The 6,544-nt window shown below is 49.2% G+C and overlaps 1 protein-coding gene across 2 annotated transcripts in view; it reads left to right on the top strand.

Moving 5' to 3' along the window:
• The first annotated feature begins 1,744 nt into the window (after positions 1 to 1,744).
• Colec11 (collectin subfamily member 11) overlaps positions 1,745 to 6,544 on the top strand; it is a 32,145-nt gene continuing 27,345 nt past the window's right edge. The window contains exon 1 of one of the 2 annotated variants that reach the window (XM_005360646.2): positions 1,745 to 1,844. The gene's annotated coding sequence lies outside the window, so the exon portion shown is untranslated. Of the gene's footprint in view, positions 1,845 to 2,565; positions 2,629 to 6,544 lie in introns of those variants that run through there. The other variant, XM_013351322.2, reaches the window with a different exon arrangement.

Here is a 6,544-nt window from a genome sequence, read left to right as displayed (position 1 = left end):
TGGAACCTGGGCAAGGCTGAAGATTTGGAAGTGGTGGTTCATGTTATCCCAGCACTAAGAGACACTTGGGAGGCAGAGGCAAGCAGATCTCTGAGTCTGAAGGTAGTTTGGTCTCCAAAGCAACTTCCAGAACAGCCAGGGTTGCACAGAGAAACTGTCTCAAATGCCCCTCCTCCCCCTCAAAAAGGTCCTTAGGCTTTCTGGGCTCTCTATCGCCTTAGGGCAGGCGGGGGTGTCTGCCAGTTTGCAGGGACAGGTCATAGGAGGGACCCTTGGCTCTGTGTACTGTGAACTTTGGAGATGTGAACAGGGCCATTTCTATAAGTGTGAGGGCAGTTTGAGCTACATGAGAGTCTGCCTCAGAAGCAAAACATAATTTTAAAAAGTTAAGCTTTCTTTGGAGGTGATCGTAGATTCTCATGCAGTTGTAGAAGGTAATCCAGTTTTTCTGAGCCCAACTTCCCCAGTGGAAGGTCTGGCACAGTACTACAGCCCAGATTCCAACGTGAGCAGGCGAGTCAAGTCACCTTTATTTATTTATATTTATTTATTTTGGTTTTTGGAGACAGGGTTTCTCTGTGTAACAGCCCTAGCTGTCCTGGAACTAGCTCTTTTAGACCAGGCAGGCCTCAAACTCACAGAGATCCTCCTGCCTCTGCCTCCCAAGTGCTGGGATTAAAGGCGTGCACCACCACTGCCCCTCGAGTCAAGTGCTTGAGACCCAGTGCCCTGGCCAAACAATGATCTATCCTTGATTTTTATAGTTTTATCACTTTTTTTTTCTTTTTGAGACAGGGCTTCTCTGTGTAGCGCTGACTGTCCTGGGCTCACTCCATAGACCAGACTGGCCTCAAACACACAGAGAATCACCTGCCTCTACCTCTGAGTACTGGAATTAGAGGGGCTAGCCACCATCACCAGGCTAGTTTTGTCACATTGAGAGTATTGTATGAATGGGATGTGAGGGCAATACTGCTGCAGTATCATTCACCCCATCGATCACGAAGCTGGTTTGGCTGGTCCAGCTTCCATGCATGAATTCATGCACCTACCCTGAGGCTGCATGTCGGTGGGAGACCTTCCCCGATGGGGGAGGACTGTTGTTCCTTTGAGCGGGTTCGAATGGCTGTGCTGAGCCTCCAAACAGGCTCTCAGGAGTATTTTATAGATGGAACTGTGCAGTGAGTGACTCATGGAGTCTCCTTTGCCACGCACAGAACCCTTGGCCATTTCTCCAAGTTGTGGTAATATCTTGTGTTAGTGTATGCCTGTAAGCAGGCACCTATGTGTGCAGAGGTTCACGTCAGCTATCGCCCGGCTCCCTCATTACTCTCCAGCTTGTTTGTTTTTACTTATTTGATTTGAGACACAATCTCACTATGTACTTCTGGCTGTCCTGAAACCTGCTACACTGTGCAAGTTGGCCTCTAACTCACAGCAATCCTCCTGCTTTAGTCTTCAGAACGTGGAGATTGCCAGTATTCACCACCATGTTCAGCTTATGTTACTTATTTGAAGAAAAAGAAAAGACACAGGACAGAAAACCAAAACCTAGACAGAATGTTTGGGGTGGGGGTTGCCTGGGATCTCCAGGCACCCTAGCCTGGCAGCAGGGGCCGTGTTCCCACACTCCTCAGAGTCCTGCAGGACAGCTGATGGTTTCAGGCAGGAAGCTCTTACAGATAAGGCTGCAGCCTCCAGCAGAGTCGCTGGGCTGTCCACGGGTTCCCTCTGAGTTGGACTGCAGCTGCTCTCTGTAAATAAGCAGCCATGAGGCTCCTTGAAGCAGTATCTCTGCTAGCCGGGGACCGTCAGGACAGCACCTTCGCCTAGTGCACATCCAGGTAGGAGATGCTGCCCCAGGACACCAGGCCAAGATTGGACAGGTGTCGAGGCACAGACAGGAGGGCAATTTGCCAAACAGGACTGGAGGGTAGATTCAGGCTTTGGAATTTGGCAAGGTGGGACTTGGCCTCAGATCCAAGCATCCTGGAGTTGGTCCATAAGCCAGACACTCGAGTTCCAGAGTTTGTTTAGCTCAGTAGTTAATGGAGGAATCTTTGAGAGACCAACAGAGGCAGATTCTGATCGATCGATCAGTCTATAGATGATAGAATTACAGACACTTAGGTTACTCGGTGCCCAGAGGTTGGAGTGATCATTTCTAACTCCAGTGGGGGAGGAACATACCCTAGACTATTGCTGAGCAGCACTTATGGCCTGACAGCTTAGCGAGCCCTGCTCAGAGACCTACAGCTCAAAGGCACACCCAGCAGTGGGTCTCAGGTGGAGGGGGTGGCAGGGAGGAAGGAACATTTCCCTCAGGGGAGCCATCTAAGGGTGGGCATCGGGTCTCCCCGCGCTGGACAGGGGAGCAGATCAAAAGGTCAGTCGCTTGAGCTCTGACGCCCGGCTTTGGGACTGTTTGTGTCCGAGTGGCCCCAGGTGGCAGCTCCACATGGAAATGGTTGCATCCTTAGGCCATTGCGTGGCACAATGGGGCTCGATTTGATGATTAATCCTGCCTGGGAGAGCAGAGCTCCAAGCTTCCACATTTAGTTTCATCTCCAGTTCTGGAGACATCTGTGCCAGAGAAGAAAGAACAAACAGATCACTCCTCACTATCGGGTTGGTAAGATCGTCTCTGTAGCCTCTTGGTGGGGGTGGCAGTGTCACCTTAGGAAGTTCAGGGTCCGTGAGATCCAGGGCTCCACTGTAGGTGTTTAATGGACATGTCAATTTGTGTGTTTGGCAGTACAATTCCTGTGTTTCTCCCTGCCTGCTCCCAGCGCGCTTTTTTTTTTTTTTTTTTTTTTTTTTTTTTGTGGTTTTTTCAAGACAAGGCTTCTCTGTAGCTTTGGAGCCTGTCCTGGAACTAGCTCTTGTAGACCAGGCTGACCTCGAACTCACAGAGATCTGCCAATCTCTGCCTTCCAAGTGTTGGGATTAAAGGCGTGCGTCACCGACGCCCGGCTCCCAATTTATTCTTCCGTGTTTCTTTTCGTTTCTTTTGAGAATTCCACATTTAATCTCTCCCCAGAAAGCTGTCTCTTTGATGGAATTGGGCCTTAGTCTTTGGGCCCTGGCTGAGAGATAAGGATGTTGTTTTTAAAAAGATTTCAGGACTGCAGCATAGGCTCCGTTTATAAAACCAAATTCCTTTCCTGGGGGGCAGCTGGCCGGGACACAGACCAGCTTCCTGGTGGGCATGGTACTTCCCCATGTGCCCACCTGCCCTGTTCTGGAGCAGGACTGGGGCAGGAATCTGAACTGGAGGCCCAATCACATCCCCTAGCTCAAAGGAAACTGACAGTAAAGGCACACAGGCAAGAGAGTCAGCGAGAGTGTTTTTTGTACCTCTGCCCTCTCTGCTTGCCTGCTGTGGCCTGACCTTTTGTAATGGGAGAGTAAGGGCTGACTGTCCTGCTGGATGCCTGCTCTCTCTGGAGGAACATTTTGTTTTCATTTTTGTTTATGTTTTCTTTCAAGACAGGGTTTCTCTGTGTAGCCCTGGCTGTCCTGGAACTCACTCTGTAGACCAGGCTGGCCTTTGAGCTCACAGAGACCCACCTGCCTCTGCCTCCTGGGTGCACACCACCACCCAGCAACATTTGTTTCTGTGGAATACATTGCTGTGTCATCTTGGGAGCACCGAGCAAACAAGAAACACAAAAACAGTTTTTAATCCAACGAATTGGGTGCAACAAGGATTATTTGCTTTTTCCCCTCTTTTCTTTAAAGATATTATTATTTTGTTTTTTCGGGATAGGGTCTCATTATGCAGCCTTGATTGGTCTCAAACCCACAGGAATCCTCTTCGCCTCCCATGTACTTGGATGAAAACCATGGGCCACCATCTCCAGCCTTTTAAATCATTTAAAATTATGTATATGTGCCTGTGTCTGTCTGTGAGAGTGTGTGCAAGTGCCAGGGAAGACCAGAGGCACAGATCTCCTTAGTTACAGGCAGTTGTGTGCACGCGAGTGCTGAGAAACACACTCAGGTCCTCCGCAAGAGCAGAAGTGTTCTTAACCATTGAGCCCTCTCCACAGCTCCCTTTTCTGTCTAATGAAATGGAATCTTACTATGTAGCCCTGGCTAGCCAGTGGCCTGAAACTCACTGTTGGTGCCCAGGCTGGCCTTGAACTTATGGGCTGCATAATTCTGCCTGTCTAAGCTCTGGGGTGACCAGTGTTCTCACCACACATGGCATATTATTGCCTTTGCAACTGAGTGCTGTAGAGTTAAGATCATTGCAGGGGAGTATGCTCACCCACAGGTTTTGCCATGCCCTGTTTCTTAAATTGCTGGGAATTTCAGGACAGAGACAACAGAGCGATAACCCAAGTGTGACAACCTCTGGCCTGCAGAGGTCCATGGAAGCTTAGCATTGCATTCTCATACATTTATGAACACACCCATGTGTAAGTAACTCTTAAAAATGAGAAGCTGGGGGTCTGGAGAGGTCCTGAGTTCAACTCCCAGCAACCACATGGTGGCTCCCAACCGTCTCTAGTGGGATCTGATGCTCCATCTGGCATAAAGTCAGGTATGCCAATAGAGCACTCATGCATAAAATAAATAAATAAATCTTTAAAAAATAATGAGAAGTTGGAAGGGAGTTGAAACAATGTCCCCAGCAAATTCCTGCTGAAGCCTAGCAGTGACTACACTGAAGAGTGTGCTATGTCCGCTGATTCCTCTCCATGGTGATTTTCCTTAGCTGTGTGTGTGTATGCATGTGTGTGCATATGTTTGTATATGTGTGTATATGTGTGTGCGCATGTGTGTATGCGTTTGTGCATGTGTGTGCACATGTGTGTATGCGTGTGTGTATGTGTGTGTGTGCCTGTGTATGTGTTCTCACCCCTGGCAAGCCCAGCCATGTGTGCCCTTCTTTGCTCCCGTTTTGTAGTCTGCCTTGATTTGTTTTTCTTCTTCATGAAAGCAGAAACTTGGTGGACTACAGTGCTTTCTCAGCCCATCATTTCACCATAGTTCTCCCGCGTGTTGTCAAGCTTTCTGTGCTGTTGTCTCTCACAGTTTTGAGTGTTCAACTATCGCAGTTGCGGGCGTCTCATTAATTAACTTCTGACGGCCATGGCTCTCCCTCTTTCCCATCAACCTGCAAACATGGATGGACGTGCAGAGGGCTGGCAACCTTGCCAGTCACCAACAGCTCGGAGCCCAGTGACCCAGAGTGTGGGCGGGTGGGAATGAATGGGAGGTGGGTCTCAAACTCTAGCCTCAAAGGACAGAGCAGCATTGAGATCAACAAAGTCTGTGCTCTGCAGGCTCAGGCTTTGTCTTTGCGGTTTGAGCTGTGCAGGGCCTTCCTTCCTTGAGCCCTTGAATGATGAGGTTGGCTTTCCATTTTATGCCTCTGGACTTTCAGCCAGGTCCCAAGGTCAAGGTCAGTGAGTGCAATCCTCTTGGTTTACACCCAAAATGCTATACCTTTCAATCCTACGCCCCACCATCCTTAAAGTCTCGCCTCTGCTTATACTTTAACCCGTCAGTCCTACCCCTCCTCAAGCCTCACTCTGCTTATGCTGCACCGTCCAGTCTTGTGCTCCCTCATCCTTCAGCCCCACCTTCGCTTAGGTGGGAAGTCAGCATCTAGTGTCACCAAACCTTTCTTCTGTTGTCCCTTGTGGGTACTTGAGTTGAAAGAGGAGTTTCAGATGGCTTCCCTTCACACAGCAGGGACAGGAGATTCTCATCACCAGGTGCAGCTTTCCACGATCTGACACGATAGCAGCAGGGTGTCTGGATATGTTAACTTTGCCACTCATTTTGGGGAGAATCCTTCCCTGGAGGCAAATCTACCAGGGGCTTGGTGTTACTAAAGTGAGTGCCAGCATAGCCAGATAGGGGGTCTCTGCAGACTATAAAGGCTCCTGGGATGTGGTTTGTGCCCCCACTCCCTGGGCTTCTCTATGGGGGGGGGGCCTTGCTTCTGAGGGCTAGATGGCTGGAGTCAGGGAAGGATGCAGAATGTCTTGATCCTTGAGTTGGGCAAGTTAAACCATTGCTCCATCCACCCAGGGTTTGTTGCCTGCTAGTCATGGGAGCCTCACAGCTTTCTTTTGGCTAGAAAGTCAAATCTAGCCCCTCCCCTTCATCCATATCTGCTCCCCCACCCCAGCACTGTTCTCCAGGAATGGTAGCTGGCTGGCCATTTCCTCGAATTTCCCATAGAATCCAGTGAAAACCAATCAAGTTTGCCTCTGCAATACACCCCAGCAATACTTTGCTTCGCTGCCTCTGCCACAGCCTCTCCACCTCTTGCTAAATGCACACTGTAGTCTCCTGTGTCTAACTCCTCACTTTTTTTTTCTTGTTTGTTTGTTCTTTGGCTTTTCGAAATGGTTTCTCTGTCTAGCTTTGGAGCCTGTCCTGACACTCACTCTGTAGAGCAGGCTGACCTCGAACTCACAGAGATCTGCCTGTCTATGACTCCTGAATGTTGGGATTAAAGGCGTGAACCACCATTGTCCTGCTTACTTTTTTTTTTTTTTTTTTTTTTTTTAGTTTTTTCCAA

The sequence above is a fragment of the Microtus ochrogaster genome, linkage group LG3 (genome assembly GCF_000317375.1).
Source record: "Microtus ochrogaster isolate Prairie Vole_2 linkage group LG3, MicOch1.0, whole genome shotgun sequence".
Lineage (NCBI taxonomy): Eukaryota > Metazoa > Chordata > Mammalia > Rodentia > Cricetidae > Microtus > Microtus ochrogaster.
Note: the sequence above shows the minus strand (reverse complement) of the source record. Positions and strands in the feature narration are given on the sequence as shown.